At 41.5% G+C, this 20,454-nt stretch overlaps 1 long non-coding RNA gene across 1 annotated transcript; it reads left to right on the top strand.

Annotated features, from left to right (window-relative positions):
• The first annotated feature begins 1,945 nt into the window (after nt 1-1,945).
• On the top strand, nt 1,946-4,117 carry LOC122552431. The gene is made up of 2 exons (XR_006312393.1): nt 1,946-1,977; nt 4,034-4,117. It is a non-coding gene; the product is annotated as an uncharacterized LOC122552431 (long non-coding RNA).
• The last annotated feature ends 16,337 nt before the right edge of the window (nt 4,118-20,454 follow it).

Genomic DNA, 20,454 nt, shown 5'->3' with positions numbered 1-20,454 from the left:
AAAACGAACCTGCCCACTCAGTGAGCAAACCTACATCAAAAACAGAATATGTTTCCCAGATTGCCGAATGAAATCCAATCAAAAGAGTGTGGATTGTACAACAACATACCCTATTCAAAAATCGTAAAGGTTATGCCAACTTGATGATGCTATTCAAGAAAACTGCAATAATCTCCAGAAGCACCCCCTGGCAAAAGAGGAAAAAACAAGCACAAGGTTCTTACAGTAAAGACAGAAATGGCAGAGAGATTCACAATGGAACACCTTCTCTGATGTAACGGTTTATTTGACAGCAGCCTCAAAACTGACTGACAGGTTCCTCTGAACACCTAGCCTGCTAAAACCCAACCCAAACTCATCCTAACCAGAAACATGCTGAATTTGGAGACCGATCCACTCGCTTTTATTGCACAAGGGCTTGATTTTAACTTCAAAGCTTCTTCAAGTAGGTCAAGGCAGACATGTCTGAACCTACAATTTTTCTCAAAACAGTTGAAAAAATCCAAGGAGCTGCAGCATTAGAAGACTACGCACAATACATGTCATATATCATAAAGAGAGGCAGAACTGCCAGCTCTGTCCAAACTGCTGCTACACATGATCCAACCCCTCAAAATATTAGAAGAATGCAGCCTAGACCCGAAATACTTTACTTGTTTTAAGTAGGTGTAAACTCGATCTTCCAGGAGTGATGCAGCTCCCCCAACAAGTCAGTTTTATACTAAGCCCAATTTACTTATCCACGATCACGAAACCCAATTAAGAATAACATAATTATTTGAAAACCCAACACACACGAAATCACAATTTGTCAAAAAGCTGTTGCACATACTTGCAACATTCCCATAAACATCCCCCTGTTAATAAAAGTACAATTCAAACACATGTCCTTGAAGGAGAGATGTCAGAAGAAGAGATGATCACCATGTAACTGCTGCTTTGGTTTCCTGGCAGGGTCTCTGGGATCCAGGTAAAACGTGACCAGCAGCTGCAAACAAAACCAGCTTGCTGAAACCAAACTAAATTGAACCCTGAACTGGGAGAAGAGGTTTCATTGTACAAGTGTTTAAAAAATAATTAAAATGTTTCTCGGGGGATCCAAGATGGCGGCGACCCAGCAAGACTGAGTCTATAGTGCTCCTCCCAAGACTTGGGTACAGTTGGTCACCCACCCCCTACCACGCTCACCAATTCATTTATAATAGTTGTGTGATTTAATTAGTTGTGTAATATTACATTTAAACAATTTAATCCTAAGTAAAAATGACTAAAGGGAAGGGAGCCCGCAGCTCTCAGCAAGCAAGAACCCCTCCCCCACCGCTGCAGAAGCACGACCGAGAAATCCAAGAAATTGAACGCCGAGTCCGAGGGGCGGAGTGAAAGGCCGCGATCTCCGAAAATACCGCTCAATCGGCCGTGCATCAGGTCCGGACTCTCGAGCAGCGAGTCCGGAACTTGGAAAATCATATTAACGACCTCGATAATCGAGGTCGTCGAAAAAATATTCGTTTGCTGGGCCTTCCCGAACGGGAAGAGGAAGGCCAGCTTACAGCATTCCTGGAGCAGTGGCTGCCACAGCTTTTAAATCTGCAAGCTGGATCAGGCCAGGTAAGGGTGGAATGGGCCTACCGGGTCACAATACGCGGGTCCGGCTCGAACCAGCGCCCGCGCCCGGTCCCGTTCCGGCTGCAGAGCTACAAGGAGAATCAGATACTCCGAGAAGCCTCTAGAAATCTTGGAAAAGACCCCTAAGCTATGATCTATAAAGAATCCAACATCATGCTATTTCAGGACTTTTCACAGGCTCTGGTTCGAAAGAGAAAGGCATTCGACGAGGCAAAGAAGCGTTTAAGGGACTTAAATATTCAGTACTCCTTACGCTACCCAGCGACGTTACACTTTAACCATGAAGGACCCGTATATAACTTTGGATCACCAGATAAGGCTAAGGAATTCTTGGACTTTCTTAGATAAACTGTAAGATATAATGGATGTTGGTCTGCCTTCCCCCCCGCTTTGGTTTATATCCCCCCTTTTTTTTTCTCTTACCTTACTGTTTAATATTATCATGGGGGGTGGGGAGAGGGATTTGATTTTCTCCCCCCTTGGAGTTGTTTCCTGTTATTATTTTATGTATATATGAGGGATGTAAGTATATGTGTGTATATATATATATAAAAGCTGGGGGGTTTGGTTAATGTTGGTGGGGGGAGGTGGTTACCTTATTCAATTTTACCTCTGTCTCTAGGAGCGGGGTTGTTTTCCCCTTGTTATTTTGTATTATTATATTTAATTATTATTTGTTGAGGTGGTAATTTTATAGTTATATTTTCATATATGGCATTAACATTACCAAATATACCCAGGTGTTGGTATGGGTGGGGGTAGGGTGCTCACTGTTAACTCTAGCTTTGTATTCTCTTTGAATTCTCCTCATTTTATTGAGGAGTGCCTGGGTCAAGGGTGGGGCATTGGTTGGGAGAGGATATGATGGACTTTTGGAGAGGAAGTGACACTCCCTGGGAACAAGGGGGAAAGTCTCCACTTAGATACGTTTTATATTTTTTTATTTAGAAATAGTTTTTTATTGTATTGTTGTGGGTGTATTAAAGAGGTTTTATTTTTGCAAATTTTATATGTTCTACGCTCGGGATGTTCTGGATAGGGTTCCCCCTCCCGAGGGGTCTCAGATTGGCCCAGAGGATTATGATTGATCAGTCGGTTAAGTCGTGCACCTGGAATGTCAAGGGGAGTAATTCGCCAGTCAAAAGGAAGAAAATATTATCAAATCTTAAGAAGGAAAGAGTTGATATAGCTCTCCTACAGGAGACACACCTGTCAGATAAAGAACACTTGAAATTACGACAGGGCGGAGTTGATCAGGCCTTTTTTTCTTCTTTTGGCTCAAAAAGCAGGGGAGTTGTTATTCTTGTTCGGAAGAATTTCCCTTTCAAAATCCTAAAGCAGATAAAAGACGAATCTGGAATATATATCTTGATGAAAGCCCTCATAAATGGAGAGGAATATGGGATTTTAAATTTGTACTGCCCCCCGGCACACCCCTTTAAATTGGTAACGGAAGCCTTTTCATAATAGATGGATTTGATGCCCATCATATAATTATAGTGGGGGGGGAACTTTAATTGTATTATGGATCCGGAAATAGATAGGATTCCCAAGAGTACTGCAGGAGTACCTCCCAAATCTAGACAATTGATGGATCTGAACAAAGAATTAGGATTAGTAGATGTATGGAGATGTCTTCATCCACAGGGCAGTGATTTTTCTTTCTACTCTAATCCATATAAATGTCATACCAGACTTGATATGTTTTTTGCCCCCTCGACTTTTTAAAATTCTATATTATCCTGTAAAATAGGTAGTATAGCAATTTCTGACCACGCTGCTGTTATACATGGAAACTAAGGCGAGGAACATTGGGACATCCCCTCGGCATTGGCGTATGGACCCCTTCCTAATGAAAGATAGTAAATTTGTAAAGTACTTCTCTCAAGAATTTAAAACTTTTTTAGAAATTAATTCAGGTACAGATAGCAACCCGTCAATGATGTGGGAGAACATCAAAGCTTACACGCGAGGCTTGATCATCTCCTACTCAGCGACCCAGAAGAAATTAAAGGGAGAACAACAGCGTCTGCTTGAAGCCCGCTTGAAAGAGGCTGAAACAGCCTACAATGATAGACCTTCTATTATTAAATTGCAAAGGAGTACAGCTCTTAGGACAGCTCTAAACACTACGCTTTCTCAAATGGCTAAGAGGGAAATATTATTTGCAAAACAAAGGTTATATAAATATGGCGGCAAACCGGGTAGATACTTAGCATTTCTTGCAAAGAAAAAAAGGCCCGTCAGACTATTACATCTATCAAGGAAAGTACGGGTATTTTGTCTCATGATCACAAAAAGATTAATGCGATCTTTAGGTAATTTTATTCTGAGTTATATAAATCACAGGATTGTGAAGATAGGACGAGGAGGCTGGAGTCATTTTTTAAAAATTTGCCTTTTCCAGGCCTAACTCCGGAACAAGTATCGGTCCTAAATGCTCCTCTTACACTCGAAGAAATACTTGATGCGATTAGGCAACTTCAGAATGGTAAGGCGCCGGGACCAGATGGTTTTCAAGCTGAATTCTATAAAGAATTTACAGAAATACTGGCTGGTCCACTTATGGACATGTATAACTATGCATATTGTCAGGGCTGTCTTCCGCCTTCGCTGAAAGAGGCAAATATCTCTCTTCTCCTTAAAAAAGGAAAGGACCCAGAAGATTGTACATCATACAGACCAATATCCTTGCTAAATGTAGATTTTTAAATCCTCTCTAAAACGTTAGCACTGAGACTAGAAAGGATACTGCCAGATATTATAAAGGAGGATCAGACGGGGTTTATTAAGGGCCATAGATCATCCAATAATGTTAGAAGGGCTCTGAATATAATTCAAGCCTGTCATCAGGGAAAGATACCAGGAGGAGTGGTTTCATTGGACGCGGAAAAGGCATTTGATAGGGTCGAATGATCATATTTGTTTTACGCATTGGAGAGGTTTGGCGTTGGACAGGTGTTGACCAAATGGGTCTCAACATTGTATAGTGATCCCAAAGCAGTTGTGGTTACCAATGGATTACGTTCGGATAGCTTCAGTGTGGGTAGGGGCTGCCGTCATGGATGTCCCCTCTCGCCATTGTTATTTACGCTAATAATTGAACCAGTCGCAGAAGCTATAAGAGCTGATCCTAATATAGTGGCCCCAAGGATTGGTACAGGTAAACATAAAATTACCCTTTATGCAGATGATGTTCTTCTATTCCTCAGTAACCCTCTGATGTCCACACCTCGCCTAATTCAAGTTATCAATACATTTAGTGCATTCTCAGGTTATAAAATAAATTTTTCAAAATCGGAGGCTATGCCAATGCGTGGCCTTGCTATGATACCCCGCTTAGTGGACGGATCCCTTTTTCCCTTTCTCTGGTCCCTGGAGGGCTTCTTATATACAGGCATTTTTATTACTCCAGTATTTGGTCAGTTGTATAAGGCTAATTTTGTGTATTTATTGGAAAGGGTAAGGCAGGACCTCCAGCGATGGGGAGACCTACAAATTTCCTGGTTGGGTACAATAGAACTCATCAAAATGAATGTCCTGCCCCGTCTCCTATATCCTAAGAGAATGCTTCCGGTGATGCTGCCGAGGACGGCTTTATGTAAATTATATGGCTAGCTGGGTTCCTTTATCTGGAATCATAGGCGGTCCCTCATTAAGCTGAAGAAGCTACAGCTTCCACAGGCAAGGGGTGGATTGGAATCCCCAGACTTTAGGAAATATCGGTTAAGTTCCCTTTAGGTTACATAGCTGATTGGGTCTTGTCTGATCCACAATCAATCTGGTTGGACATCGAGGCCTCTCAAGTAAAATACCCACTTATTAATCTTTTATTCTCAGACAAGAGGAAAATCATTACAGATCACTGTAAAAACCCTATAATACTAAATACAATCAAGGCTTGGAATATAATGCGGCAAAATGAGGGCAATTCACATAAAACATCCCCCGATGCACCGATAATGGGCGCATGGGGATTCCAACCGGGGTTAACAGATGCCACTTTTAAACCCTGGAGATCCAGGGGTATCTCATGTATAGGGGATCTATTTAAAGATGGGGTCCTGATGTCTTTCGAACAGCTGCATCAGAAATTCGGATTACCCAATGGAGACCTCTTTCGATACTTCCAAATTAGAGATTATATACAGAAGAAGACTACGTTATTAGATAGTCTTTATAAATCCGATAGAGAATGTAGTGTCCTACGACCAGTGGGGGATCTTCCAAACAGTACTATTTATCATTTACTACATGATGAAGTAGCGGGAGATATGGATAATCTGCTTAAAACATGGGATCAAGATCTGGGACTAGAAATCTCCACAGAAACGTGGAATGATATCTGGGAAAATGCTAGAACCCAGGCTATCCAGCTGAAGATACTTCATAGGGCCCATATAGCACCAGTTCGATTGGCAAAATTTAAGGCAGGAGCATCTCCAATGTGTCCCAAATGTAAAATAGAGGTGGGCACTCTTGTACATTGCTTATGGACCTGTCAGAAGATCCGTAGATATTGGACTAAAGTAGCAAGCACCCTGACAGAAATTTTAGGAACGGAAATAAAAGTGGACCCTGTATCTCTCCTCTGGGGCTTTTCGAACTTTCCCTCCCTGGACACATACGGGAAGAGACTATTTTCTATTCTTTCTTTCTGTGCAAGGAAAAATATTTTGATGAACTGGGTGGCGGAGGGCCCCCCTGGACTTTCAAATTGGCACAGACTAATTATGGAATGTATTCCCCTTGACTTCCTTACAAATATGGTGCACCGAAAGACCGGATTATTTTATAAAATATGGCAGCCCTTCTTGAATTCATAAATACAGATATTTCGGCTATCCTAACAAGGGCTTTTATTTAATTGAGATTACAAACCTGGCTGGTCCGGGGCCCCTCTGGGGAGGAATCCCGCATGAATGCGGGTTTTATTACATCTGATGCTAACACATTCCGAGCATGCAAGAGACTTAAATATACACTCTGGTTAGTTGTAGGTTAGATTAGTAGATAGTTGAGTTTTGTTTTTTTTTCTTTTTTTCGGTTTTTTTTTGTTTTGTTTTGTTTTGCTAAATTTTGGCTATTGTATATTTGAGCTAATTGTATATCAATGTTTATATCTGAGAGTTTTGTTTATTTTTGTAAACTTGTAAAAATGTCAAATTTCCAATAAAAATATCTATGTAAAAAAATGTTTCTCAAGTACATATTTCCGACATGTCAGAACGTCTGTATTTACGAAGGCTCTGACATAAAAACAAGGACAGTCTTAAGATACGGGGTAAACTCCTGCTTAATTTAAACCAGCAACACAGGAATGTTTATCTCATGCAGTAATCCGTGAAAACTTTAGAGGCCAAGACTTTGTCACAGTAAAAATTATCAACTTTATTTCTGAAAGTATAACAGAGAATAATTAACTGACAACTATTTGCACCTCCTTTCTCCAACCTATGTTTACTTTCTCGACGATAACACTCGTCTAATATATATCCCAAATTAGATTTACAAGGAAATGCAACTTTTAAAGCTAAGCAACGTTCGAATCTTCTCTTTATCTTTTCCGGTAGATTTGCTCTCCATGTCAGTGTTGAGGTTTTTCTCTGTGCAATCTCCTTCTCTGGACAAGTACCTCTCAGAGAGCTCTGGCGAGCAGTCTCTAATCTGCTCGTCTGTTGGCAGTTCTCCTCCCAACTGTTCAATTGTCCCCTGTCTTATACCCAAAGCATCCGAGTGTGTCATTGGCTTTAAAGATTGCCAATATCCTCAATTTAAACTTGACTAGAATTTTGTAATTCTTCGGAATATAATTTCAACTGACTAACCGATTTCGAATCTGTTTTGTCGTTTCCAGGTAACTAGCTACTACAGTAGCTAGATCACATGTTACATAGTGATGTCACTTCCAGCTTTTACTGTCTTAAAGGTATAGTGCACCCACATTTTCATAACAACAAATTGACCTTGTTAATACAGCAGCATTATCACACTCTCCCCTTTAAGAAATGAATCATCAATTTCCAAAGATGGCTCAATTTTAAAACCCATTAAGCTTACAGTGCTTGCAGACTGTAACACAACATACATTACTTTGACTGCATCAATACATTCTGTTTTCAATAAATTTGCTCCTCTCATCAAATGCATCCGTTTCTCATCCAAGTCTTGAAATTGCATTTTTTCATGTTTTCTCGTCCTGGCACGTGCATAATATTCATTGCAACATTCTGGCATTTTTGTCTCTATCTTTGTTCACAAACTTCGATGGGTTAGGGTCAATATATATGATTGTCCCAGATACGTTGCTAGTAACATAAACATTGAAATATTGTAACACAAACAACAAACTCAAAGTCTCCTTCTCCACTGTGGAATATCTCGGCAAATGAATGTTCAACTTCCTGGAAAAATATATCCGCTAGGTCTTTCTACCTTCCAGTCATCTTGCTGCAAAAGCACAGCAACGACACCGACATCACTTGCATCGATGGCCACCTTAAATGGCTTTGCATATGCAGGTGAACCGAAAACTCAGGTTGTCGTTAACACAGCGTTCCAGCAAATAGATGCCTTCTGACAGTCGGCTATTCACTGAAACTTATTGTCTTGCTTTAGTAAACCAGAGAGTGGAGCAGCCAAACTGTTTAATTTGGGACGAATTTCCAATAGAACCCATTCAATCCCTGGAGCTGTCGTACTGTTCTTTTTTTGTTGATGATCTGGGAGACTCCAGAGTTTATTCTGTTTTTTTTTATTCAATGGGGCCATTTGTCCATGTCTGATAAAATGTCCGAGGGGGTTGAGTCGCGCTTAGACAAATACATTCTTCGCCAGGTTTTTCACCAAGACTGCTCCCCGAAGTTAATCGAACAATTTCGATAAATTTTGCATATGTTCATCCATGTGTGCCTAAAAATCACCGGGTCATGAACTTAAAATACACAATTTTGTCATGCGAATTTGCCCTATTGGTTAGTTTTTGAAATGTGGCTGACACATTATTCATACAAAACAGCATTGTTGGAAATGGAAGAGACTTCAGAGTGTGGTGCTGGAAAAGTACAGCAGGTCAGGGAGCATCCGAGGTCCAGGAGAATCAACGTTTCTGGCATAAGCCCTTCAGCAGAAGCCCATCATTCTCCATCTGTTTTCGTTATGGGTCCTTGCCAGTGCATTTGAGAATAACCGCTGGATGCCCTGAATTCAAAAATGGAAACAGAAATCAGGAAATATAGCCCAGTTAAGGTTTAGATGGAAATTGTCGTAGATTGTTATTCATATAGATGCAGCAGGACACAATGATCCGTTCAAATTAATCTGGCAGTTGTTTTATGATTCTATTGACATTTCTTTAATGACATAAAATGTACCATTCAAAAAAATGAAGCTGCACCAGTACTATGCTGATTTTCTTCAAATAAAGTAATATGCTCAATATCATGCCAGAAATTAAAGATTTGAGCTATAAATGGGAATATTTGAATGGGAGAACGCTATTTATTTACATGCTAACCACCTGAAAGCAACACTTGCATTTACAATTTTTCTGAGGCTTTATCTTGTTTTCACGATTTCTCGGCTGTTTTCCGTTTGGCTCAATCTGCCTCGTCTTCACCATGGATGTGCAATCCTTCTGCGCATCCATCTCTTATCAGGCTTCTGTAACCGTTGTCTGCTTCCTCCTGAAACAGAGACCTAAAATGTCCCATCCAGCATCATATATTTTCACAGTTTTGAGCTTACACATAAACGTTGTTTTTTTTTTCACTTGTTTCTGTCACCTCCTTCAGTACCTGCATCCCTCCCTTTCTCTGTAATCTGGTCCACTTCCAACATTGCACCGTATCGGGGCAAACTCCTACAGATCCCGCACATATCTCTCTCTCTACAACGTCCTCTTGCACCTCCATATCTCTATACCCCTCCAGATTTGAAATCTCTGCTTATCTCTAACATTTCCTCCCAACAGACCTCCTTAACTCTTATCTTCTCCAGTCTCTACATCCCTCCCTCTGGAAATCATTGCCAACATGAAATGCATCTTATCTCTGTAACCCACTCCAGCAGCTATATCCATCTCTCTATATGGAACTAACTCTAACATCTGCATTACTCTTTATGCCTGGAATATCTATCATCCATCCACTACACCTCCCCATATCTCCATCACCAGCTCAAACCCAATTCCCCTTCATAATCGCTGTAATCTCCCCCAGCTCTGACACACCGTTCTATCTCTGTAATCTCTCACACACAGACAATTTCGTAACACGTACAGAACGATTTCTACTTTTAATGTTTGTATCAAAAAGCTCATGTCTCCTTTCGTAGTCTCAATGTGAAGAATTAAGTGGTAAGGTAATTCAAAGTGAGTAATACACTCCAAGTTGTGGTAGTCATTGACCCATGGAGTACAAAAGAGGCCAATTCAGCCATCGACAGGCTAAAAATATATTACTACGAATGATAGTCCTAATTTCCCTCTTTCGGCCCAAAGACTCAAGTGATGTAACACTTCAAGGCACATCCAAGAACCGTGTAATTGTCTTGGGCTTTGATGCGTCAACTCGCCTCCCAGAAAATGTATTCCAGATTCTCACCAGCCTCGGGGTGCAAACAGTATTCTTCAATTCCCACTAAGCCGTCTACCTTTCCTTTTAAAATGATGTCTCATCTCGACTAAACCCTCGACGAAAGCGAATTGTTGCTTTCTATTCACCCTATGTTCACTACCTTATTCATATCCACCAATCCCTCCTCAACTTTTACTTTGACTGAGTAAACAATCCGAGTTCTTCCAGCGTCGTTTCACAGCGGAACTGTTCCAGCCCAAGCAACATTCTTCAAAAGGGTGTGCATTCATCCAGTTCAATCACATTCTTCCTATAATACGGTGACAAGAGTGGGAAAAGAACTCCAGCTGCGGCCTAACCAATAATCCACGCATTTCCAAAATGACCAACTGCAACTCACTTCCTAATTACCCAAAAGCTGTTCTCTATCCAGAAGCTACAAGAAATGTTTCTAATGTAATACAACCCACTCAACTGGATGAATAAAACACTAACAACACTCAAGAGATCTAGTCCATCCATGGAGAGCCGCCCATTTGATGGACATCATTACATCAATATTCACTCTTACAAATTCTGATACACGGTAACAGCTGTACGCACCATCAGTAAGATGCACTGCAGAATTTCAGAAGAGCTCCTTAGGCAACACATTGCAAACGCACATCAGCTACCATTTGTAGCAAATGTGGCACCATCTGCAAGTTCTCCTCCAAACCTCAAATCAATATGACTAGCAAAAGCTTTGGTGATCTTTCACATCCACTGACTCAAAGTCCAGGGCATCTAATGGGAAATCTAATGCTGTAATTTTAACGATAACGACTTCACATCACTATAAATGCTAAACCAACAGCAACACACTACTTCCAAACGTGACCAACCTTCCAAAACTTCAGAAAAACAATCCCTAGGATTTTCCTAACTCTGCGAGTAACCCTAACCCTTGCCATAATCCTGATGCTCGCTGGAAATTCAACTCAGTCCGAGCCTTCAATACATCAAACCCCAATATTCCTCTAATATTGACATGAAAAATGGATCTGAAATTAATCCTAAAACTGATATGAGCGCCAGATCAAATCTTATCGTCTGCATAACACTAACAGTGATCTCATTCACAAGCATACTTAGAAGCATACAAAAGTATAAAATAATTGCAGTCGTAGGCTATTCGATCCTTTAAGCCTGCACTTCCCTATAATTTGATCATGTTCGATCATGCAAACTCAGCATCTTATTTAAGTTCGCACTCCTTACCCCTTTGTGCCTTTACTCGCATGGGTTGCATCCAGCTCCATCTTGAACATATTCAAAGACCCGGAGGGCAAAAAGGGGACTCTTACTCTCTAAGTGAAGAAATTCTTCATCATATCTCTCTGTAATGGCTAATCCCTTATTCGTAATCTGTGACACAACGTCCAACAACTCCCCGACATTGGGAACATTCTTCCTGCATCTAGTCTGCCCAGTCCCATCGGGATTCTATATGTTTTGATGAGATCCCTCCTCGATCTATTCGATTCCAGTGAGTACAAGTCCAGTTGATCTAATTTTTTGTCGTTTGTCAGTCCTGCCAACTCGGGAATCAGTCTGTTGAACTTTCGCTTGTCTCCCTCAATAGCAAGAATTATCTTCCTCAGATAAGAAAATCAAATACACAAAGTGTGTCCACACCAAGGCCCTCTTTAACTACAATAAGACGTCTTTACCATGACTCTCATAGAACATAGAACATAGAACAATACAGCACAGAACAGGCCCTTCGGCCCACGATGCTGTGCCGAACTTCTAACCTAGATTAAGTACCCATCCATGTACCTATCCAAATGCCGCTTAAAGGTCGCCAATGATTCCGACTCTACCACTCCCACGGGCAGCGCATTCCATGCCCCCACCACTCTCTGGGTAAAGAACCCACCCCTGACATCTCCCCTATACCTTCCACCCTTCACCGTAAATTTATGTCCCCTTGTAACACTCTAATTATCGAGTATTTTTAGTTGTATTGATCAATGAATGGAGAATAACCTTTTGTATAGTTTGGTATATTAGTTGACTGTATTAGTTGTTTTTAATATGTTTATTAAAGCAGAATTCTTAAAACCCAAAATTTGGTTGTGCAAACTCTTCCCTTGGTCACTGGGGAATTCACATCCCTTTTTAAGAGTTATTATTCTCTATGGGGATATGCCCTAAATATACACAGGATCTGTTCGGATGAGGAGGAACATGACGGACAGCTGAAAGTGCTCAAGCATGCCCTCATAAGAACAGGGTGTGATGCTTAATTCATCAACCGCCAGTTCCAACATGCCATAGCGAGAAACCGTAATGACCTCCTTAGGAGACAGACACAGGCTGCAACTGATAGGGTACCGTTCATTGTCCAGTACTTCCTGGGAGCTGAAAGACTGCTCCATGCTCTTCGTGGCCTGTAACACATTATTGATGAGGGTGAGCACCTTGCCAAGACCTTTCCTACGTCTCCACTTCTCGCCTTTAAACAATCACCAAACATCAAACAGATCATTGTTCGCAGCAAGCTGCCCAGCCTTCAGGACAACATCGACCACAACACTGTACAACCCGTCACGGCAGCTGCTGCAAGACGTGTCAGAATATCGAACAGATACCATAATTATACGTGGGGACACGCGGCAGGTACTCATGTGACTTGGCCAACGTTGTCTATCTCTTACACAGCAGGCAAGGATGACCTGAGGCGAGACCAAACAGATGCTACAACAGCGGATGAATGGACACTGCACAACGATCACCAGACAAACTGTTCCCTCCCAGTCGGGGAACACTTCAGCAGTCCGGGACATTTGGCCTCAGACCTTTGGGTGACCATCCTCCAAGGTGGATTTTGGGACAGGCAACAACGCAAACGGGCGAGCAGAGTCTGCTAGCCAGGTTGGATACCTCTGGGGCAGCTTCAACCAGGAACTTGTGTTCATGTCACAGTACAGGTGACCCTGTTGCACTATACACTCTCTTTCCCACTCACACACCCAAATACTTGCGTACTCATGCAGACTTTCTCTCATACGCACACACAGGCACCCCCTGCACTCATGCCCACACATGCACCCTCTCACAAGGCTTATATCGCATCACATTCATACACATACTTGACCAAGCTTGCACACATGTACACACACATACACTTTCACATGCACTCACACCCACACGCACAGACTCACATATACACACCCACTCTGTTTCTCCTGCATGCGCACACATATAAGTTTATGGGGTGATTTTATATTTGCAGAATTACATTTTATTTTGCTCAAAATCTGTAAGTTTCTGTAAGCCCACTTTAGAAATAGAATTGACTCAACATTAGTCAATTCTAATTGACTTTACCCTCACACATTTAATGCATTGAGTGTGACCTCACAAAGGTCCTCTTTAACTACAATGAGACGTCTTTACCATGACACTCAAATTATCTCGCTTTACCTTTGGTTTTCCTCACTGCCTGCTGCACCTGCATGCATAGTTAACCTGTCTCTGTGAATAACTCAAATGTATCAGAGAAATTAAGCATAACAGTTAGGAAAGGAAGGAGGCCGTGTTGAGTAATCTAAAAGAAATTAAGATGTCCAAGTCCCCATGTCCGGATAGGATCTATCCCTGATTTCTGAGGCAAGCAAGAGAGGAAATAGCTGCTGCCTTACCAGATATCTTTGCAGCATACTTGAACAAAGGTAATGTCCCTGAGGACTGGAGAGTTGATAATGTTATCTCCTTATTTCGGAAGGGTGGAAAGAATAAACCAGATAAATATAGACGCCGAGACTGACATCAGTGTTGGGCATGCAGCTGGCGAAGACTCTGAGGGTTACGAACTATTCCCAGTTGGAAGAAAAGGAGCTTATCAGTGATAGGCAACATGGTTTTGTACAGGGAAGGCCATATCTTATGAAACTAGTAGAATTCTTTGTGAAGTGAAAAAGTTGATTGATGAGGGCAGGGCTGTCGCTGTCAAATGCATGGACTTCAGTAATGCACTTAATAAGTTTCCCCATGTTAGGCTGATGGAGAAAGTGAAGTCACATGAGTACAGGTAGCATTAGCAAGTTGGATTGAGAACTGGTTGGGCAACAGAGGACGGAGAGTAGTAGTAGAAGAAATGAGTTTCACAAAATGGAAAACTGTGTCCAATTTCTTTCCACAGGGTTGCGCTTTGGAACACTACTCTTAGTGATCGACATATCACTGATCTGGAAGAAGGTGCGCGTGGTCTAATTAGCAGGTTTACAGATTACAGTAAGATTGGTGGAGGAGTAGACAGTGAAGGGAGCTGTCAGAGAATACAGAAGAATACTGGATGCTGCCTGACCTGCTGTGCTGTTCCAGCAATAAAGTTTCAACTTTGATCTCCAGCATCTGCAGACCTCACTTTCTCCTCAAATGTGAGGTGAGGCGTTTTGGAACAATGAATTCAAGAGCGAAATCTGTGGTAAATGGGAAATCCATGGGGAAATTGATGTACAGAGAAATTGTTAATATCCATTGCATGCGGAAGTTGGCAACAGAGGTCAATACAGTGGTCAAGAAGGCATATGGCATGCTTTTCTTTATCGCATGTTGTACTGATTACTGGATTTGGCAGGCCATGTTACAATTGCGTAAGACTTTGGTTCAGCGAACTGTTCTGGTTGCCACTTTATGAAAAGAATGTGGATGCTTTGGAGGTCGTGAAGAGGATATTCACTAGTATGTTGACTCGTTAGGAAGGTGCTAGTCAGGAAGATGGGTTAAGTTTTCCTGTCCTTCTAAATGCACCATTTTTTGAAAATTGAACTCGTGGAAACAAACATGTTCCATCTAAACAGTCTGACACTTCTGTCCTTACGTTTCTCCACAAACGTCAGTGGGTTATGATCAGTGCATACGTCTGTCTCATATGCATTACCAGTAACATTAACACTGAAATATTATAGTGTCAACACCGAGCTCAAAGTCACCTTCTTAAAGGTGGACTATGTCTGCTGCTGAATATTCAACTTTCAGTGAAATACCCGATAGGTCTTTCTATCTTCTCGTCGTCTACTTGCGACAGCACAGCATTGACATCGACATCATTTGCATTGACAGCCACCTTGAACAGCTTTATGTATTTAGGTGCGGCTGAAACTTGGACAAGAATAGAATTTTCAGGTTGTCAAATGCCATCTGGCAGTCTGCTGTGCTCTGAAACGTCTTTCCGTTCTTGTGCACTTCAGTGCCTGGACTATGCTCACTACTAAGTTTTGGGACCATTTTCGATAAAATCCACTCAATCACACGAACCGTAGTAAAGCTCCACTTGATAATGTTATGCGAAACTACCCAATTGCTTTCGTCTTTAGACCCCATGGCGACGTTTGTCTATGTCGAGTTACATGGCCCAGGAACGTGACTTGGATTTCGGCAAATTCACGATTGGCCAGGATTATCGCCACATCTGTCTTTCGAAGTCGGTCGAACAAGTCTGATAAATGTTGTGAAAGCTCCTTCCATGTGTGACTGAAAATATTAGGTGATCTATATAAGGAACACAGTGGGGTAATCCTTCCGTTACCTTATTGGTTCGTCTGTGAACTATGGTTGGCATATGTTTGATGCCAAATGGCATCATATTAAACTGATATAGTTCATTCAGCTTCAAAAAACCCTAAACTGCTTTTGCTCTTTCTGACAAAGTTAGTTGCCAGTATCTCCTGACCAAACCAAACTTAGAAGTATAAGTTTTTTTTTTATCTGACCTTCTCCACACGGTCTTCCAAACGCGGATTCGGATATGCATCAGTGTTTGTAACTACGATGACTTCGCGGTAGTTCACACATAACCGTTGGTTACTATCTGCTTTTTGCATCATAAACATGGGTGATCTCCAATCACTGTAACTCATATCGAATATGTTGTCTTGGAAAATGCGTTCAATCTCGTTTATAAACTGTGCCAACTTTAGAGGTTTATGCCCATAAGGATGTTGATTAATCGGAACAGGATCTCCTGTGTCTACATCCTGCACAATTATATTAGTACTTCACAGCCTAAACACTCATCTCTACACGAAATAGTAAGAGCTTTTTCAGGTCATTTCGATTTTCCTCTGGAAGATAACTCAAACTGCATCGCAAAGTTTTGCAAATTCCTCATTGTCCAACTTAATTTGAGGAATGTCCAATTTAGAATCCTCTGAACTTCCCTCTGTTGCAATAAATAATAGATTCTCTTCTTGCTTTCTTTCCCTGTCAAAACACCTTTGGAGCATATTCACATGACACTCTGTGAGATTCATTTCTGTCTGGAGTCCCTGTCAGTCATTTCACTTCACTCATTTTTCTTTCAATTGGATACTGTGTACGAAATCTTGCTTTTAAGGGTTCTGTCATCACTGAAAGTAACAGTTCCTTATCCCTGAGAACAAAACTGCGATGTTTTATTTCTTGTATGCTTCCTGTTTCATTGTATATTGTAATACTGTTAAATGCTGTCCAGCCAACTCCCCAGCTGTATTTAATTGAACCCTAATATTTGACACATAGTTCAATGATGTGGTCTTTGAATTCTTACTTACCAATTTCTCCTTCGTCCATTTTCGCAGTCCTCTTAATTCATGCCAGAAAACTACTTCATGGAATGAATTTGGTCGATTCATTTGATGCATATCTGATAGCAAAAAGCACAAACCGAATTTTCATACCCCAGTCATCTGTATTTTCTTGGCTTTCAGCCCTAAACATGATCTTTTATGTCTGATCCCACCTTTCCCGCGATTCTGAATAGGCCGCAGTAGAATCAAATTGTTTTATTTCTAAGCTGCCCATAACTTCATGATTAATGTTGATGTGACGTTTGATGATTGATCGGATGGCATCACTGTCAGTAGTCCGTATCCACTGAAAAATTTGAGTAATCCCTCGACCATTCTTTTAGCTGTGATTTTGTGTAATGTAACTAGTCGATACATCAATTCTTGTAAAGAAATACATGATTTCCACATGTTTGAGGTTGGGGATCTGTGAAGTCAGTTAAGACGCTTGTAGAGGTTTCCTCAAATGCAGGAAAGAGGTTAAAGGTGGAGCTATTATTACCGCCTGTGGTTTTACTATTAGCTGACATGTATTACACGTCTGGCAGAATGCAATTGCGGCCTTGCGCAATTCACGCCAATAAAATGGTTTTCTATTTGAGCTGTGTGGCCCTCACTCCTAAACGATCCCCAAGTCATAAACCCCAATGTACGAATACTCAGAATTTAAAACTAACAATAACTGGTGTATTCCATTACTTTTACTTGGAATGATTAACTAAACCATCCTTCTAGACACTCATCCCAGTCATTCGTTAATATCACAAACACCAGTGGCCCCAAATGAGATCCTTGTGATGCAACACGAGTTACTGTACTCCAGGATGAACATTTCCACTCAACCACAACCCTTAGTCTTCTTTCAGCTAGCTAATTTCTGACCCAAACCGCTAAATCATCCTTAATATCATGCCTTCATATTTTTTGCAACAGCCCACTGGGGAACTTTATCAAACGCCTTACTAAAATCCAAATTCATCACATCAACCGCTTTACGCTCATCCACTTGTTTCATCGCCTTCTCACCGCTTTACGCTCATCCACTTGTTTCATCGCCTTCTCAGAAAACGTAATAAGTTTCGTGAGGCATGATGTACACTTTACAAAACCGTGTTGACCACGCCTAACTCACATATTCTTTTCTCAATCGTTATAAATGATATCTTACAACTCTTTCCAACACTTTACGCCCAACCAAAGTAATGCTCACTGGCCTATAATTGCCAGAGTTGTCTCAACTCCCCTTTTTGAACAATGAAGCAACATTTGCCACCTCCAGTTTTCTGCCACTATTCCTGTAGACAATGACAAAGTAATGATTAAAGCCAAGAGCTCTGCAATCTCCTTCCTGGATTCCCATAGAATTCTCGGATAAAACCCATCTGCCCCAGGGGTCTTATCTACTTTCACACGTTCCAAAATTGCTAACAACACCTCGTTGTGAACCTTAATCCAATCTAGACTGGTAGACCGTATCTCTATATTCTCCTCGATAACATTGTCATTTTCCATTACAAATGCTGACGAAAAATATTCACATAGTGCTTCAACTATCTCCTCTTACTCCACACACACTTCTACTATTATCCTTGATTGGACCTAATCTTACTCGAGACATTCTTTTCTTCCTGATATACTTTATGGGTTTTCCTTGATGCTATCCACCAATGAATTTCTATGTCCCCTCCTTGCTCTCCTGACCTCTCGCTTTCGGTCTTTCCTAGTTAACCTTCATTTCTCATGCACCCTAACTGAGGCATCACATCTCATCCTAACAGAAGCCTTCTTCTTCCTCTTGACAAGAGATTCAACTTCTTTAGTAAAACATGGTTCCTTCACTCGACAACTTCCTCCCTGCCTGAAAGGTACATACCTATCAAGGACGCGCAGTAGCTGTTCCTCGAATTAGCTTCGCATTTCAATTGTGCCATGCCCTACAGTTTCCTTCCACATCCTACGGATCCTAAATCTTGTCTAATCACATCATAATTGCATTTACCCCAGCTATATCTTATGCCCTGCGGTATATAAACATCCGTTTCCAGCGCTAAAGTAAACATAACCGAATTGTGGGGATTATCAACAAAGTGCTCACCCACCTTCAAATCTAATAACTGGCCGGGCTCATTCTGCAGTTCCAAATTCAATGTGTCCTCGACCCTTATTGGCCTGTCGACATATTGTGTGAGGAATGATGAATTACAAACAGACTGGAAACGCAACTCACACAGAAAAACTATGGAACCGGTAGAGATTGCAGTCGAAGCTCAGAATACAGAGGCACTGCAATCCCAAACGCTCATTGATACAGTGTCTCGAAATTAATTTTGACGTGGTTTTTTACTATTCGGCTCAGATCTGTGATCCGAACCAATGTTTCTCTGTCAAACCTATGTTGCTTGGGGAAAAATGTCTTCTGGAAGGCAACGACAAAAAACCGTTGAAATAATGCGTTATAGATTCAAGTTAAAGTTCGACTATCTCTTCATTGGGCTTCTTGCATCTTTTCAAAACGTGGCAGCTGATTTTGGTGAAAAGGTATCGCTTATAGAACGTAGAACATTACAGCGCAGTACATGCCCTTTGACCCTCGATGTTTCGCCGCCCTGTCATACTAATCTGAAGGCCATCCCACTTACACTATTCCATGTACGTATATATGCCCGTCCAATGACGACTTAAATGCACTTAATCTTGCTGAACCTACTACCGTTGCAGGCAAAGCATTCCATACCCTTACTAGTCTCTGAGTAAAGAAGCTACCTCTGACATCTGTCTTTACCTATCTCCCCTCACTTTAAAGTTGTGTCCCCTCGTATTTGCCGGTCCCATACTTGGAAAAAGGAAGTATTAATATTAGATTGGATGAAATCGTGGAAGTGGTTCCTCTCTTCCCATTTATTTCCTCTTGTATTGGCTTTCACCTGTTAAATATCACCCCACTGTTTTAATAAAAAGCCAATGCGTGTGGGATCTTCTTAGTGCTGTCCAGATGATAGCCCTGCTTCTGCTCACTTGCAACTTCATGCTGACAGAATACAGAGGCACTGCAACCCCAAACGCTCATTGATACAGTTTCTCGAAATTAATTTTGACGTGGTTTTTTACTATTCGGCTCAGATCTGTGATCCGAACCAATGTTTCTCTGTCAAACCTATGTTGCTTGGGGAAAAATGTCTTCTGGAAGGCAACGACAAAAATCCGTTGAAATAATGCGTTATAGATTCAAGTTAAAGTTCTACTATCTCTTCATTGGGCTTCTTGCATCTTTTCAAAACGTGGCAGCTGATTTTGGTGATCAGGTATCGCTTATAGAACATAGAACATTACAGCGCAGTACATGCCCTTTGACCCTCGATGTTTCGCCGCCCTGTCATACTAATGTGGGCGGCACGGTGGCACAGTGGTTAGCACTGCTGCCTCGCAGCGCCAGAGACCCGGGTTCAATTCCCGACTCAGGCGACTGACTGTGTGGAGTTTGCACGTTCTCCCCGTGTCTGCGTGGGTTTCCTCCGGGGGCTCCGGTTTCCTCCCACAGTCCAAAGATGTGCAAGTCAGGTGAATTGGCCATGCTAAATTGCCCGTAGTGTTAGGTAAAGGGGTAAATGTAGGGGTATGGGTGGGTTACGCTTCGGCGGGTCGGTGTGGACTTGTTG

Source organism: Chiloscyllium plagiosum, chromosome 8, assembly GCF_004010195.1.
Source record: "Chiloscyllium plagiosum isolate BGI_BamShark_2017 chromosome 8, ASM401019v2, whole genome shotgun sequence".
NCBI classification, from domain to species: Eukaryota; Metazoa; Chordata; class Chondrichthyes; order Orectolobiformes; family Hemiscylliidae; genus Chiloscyllium; species Chiloscyllium plagiosum.
Note: the sequence above shows the minus strand (reverse complement) of the source record. Positions and strands in the feature narration are given on the sequence as shown.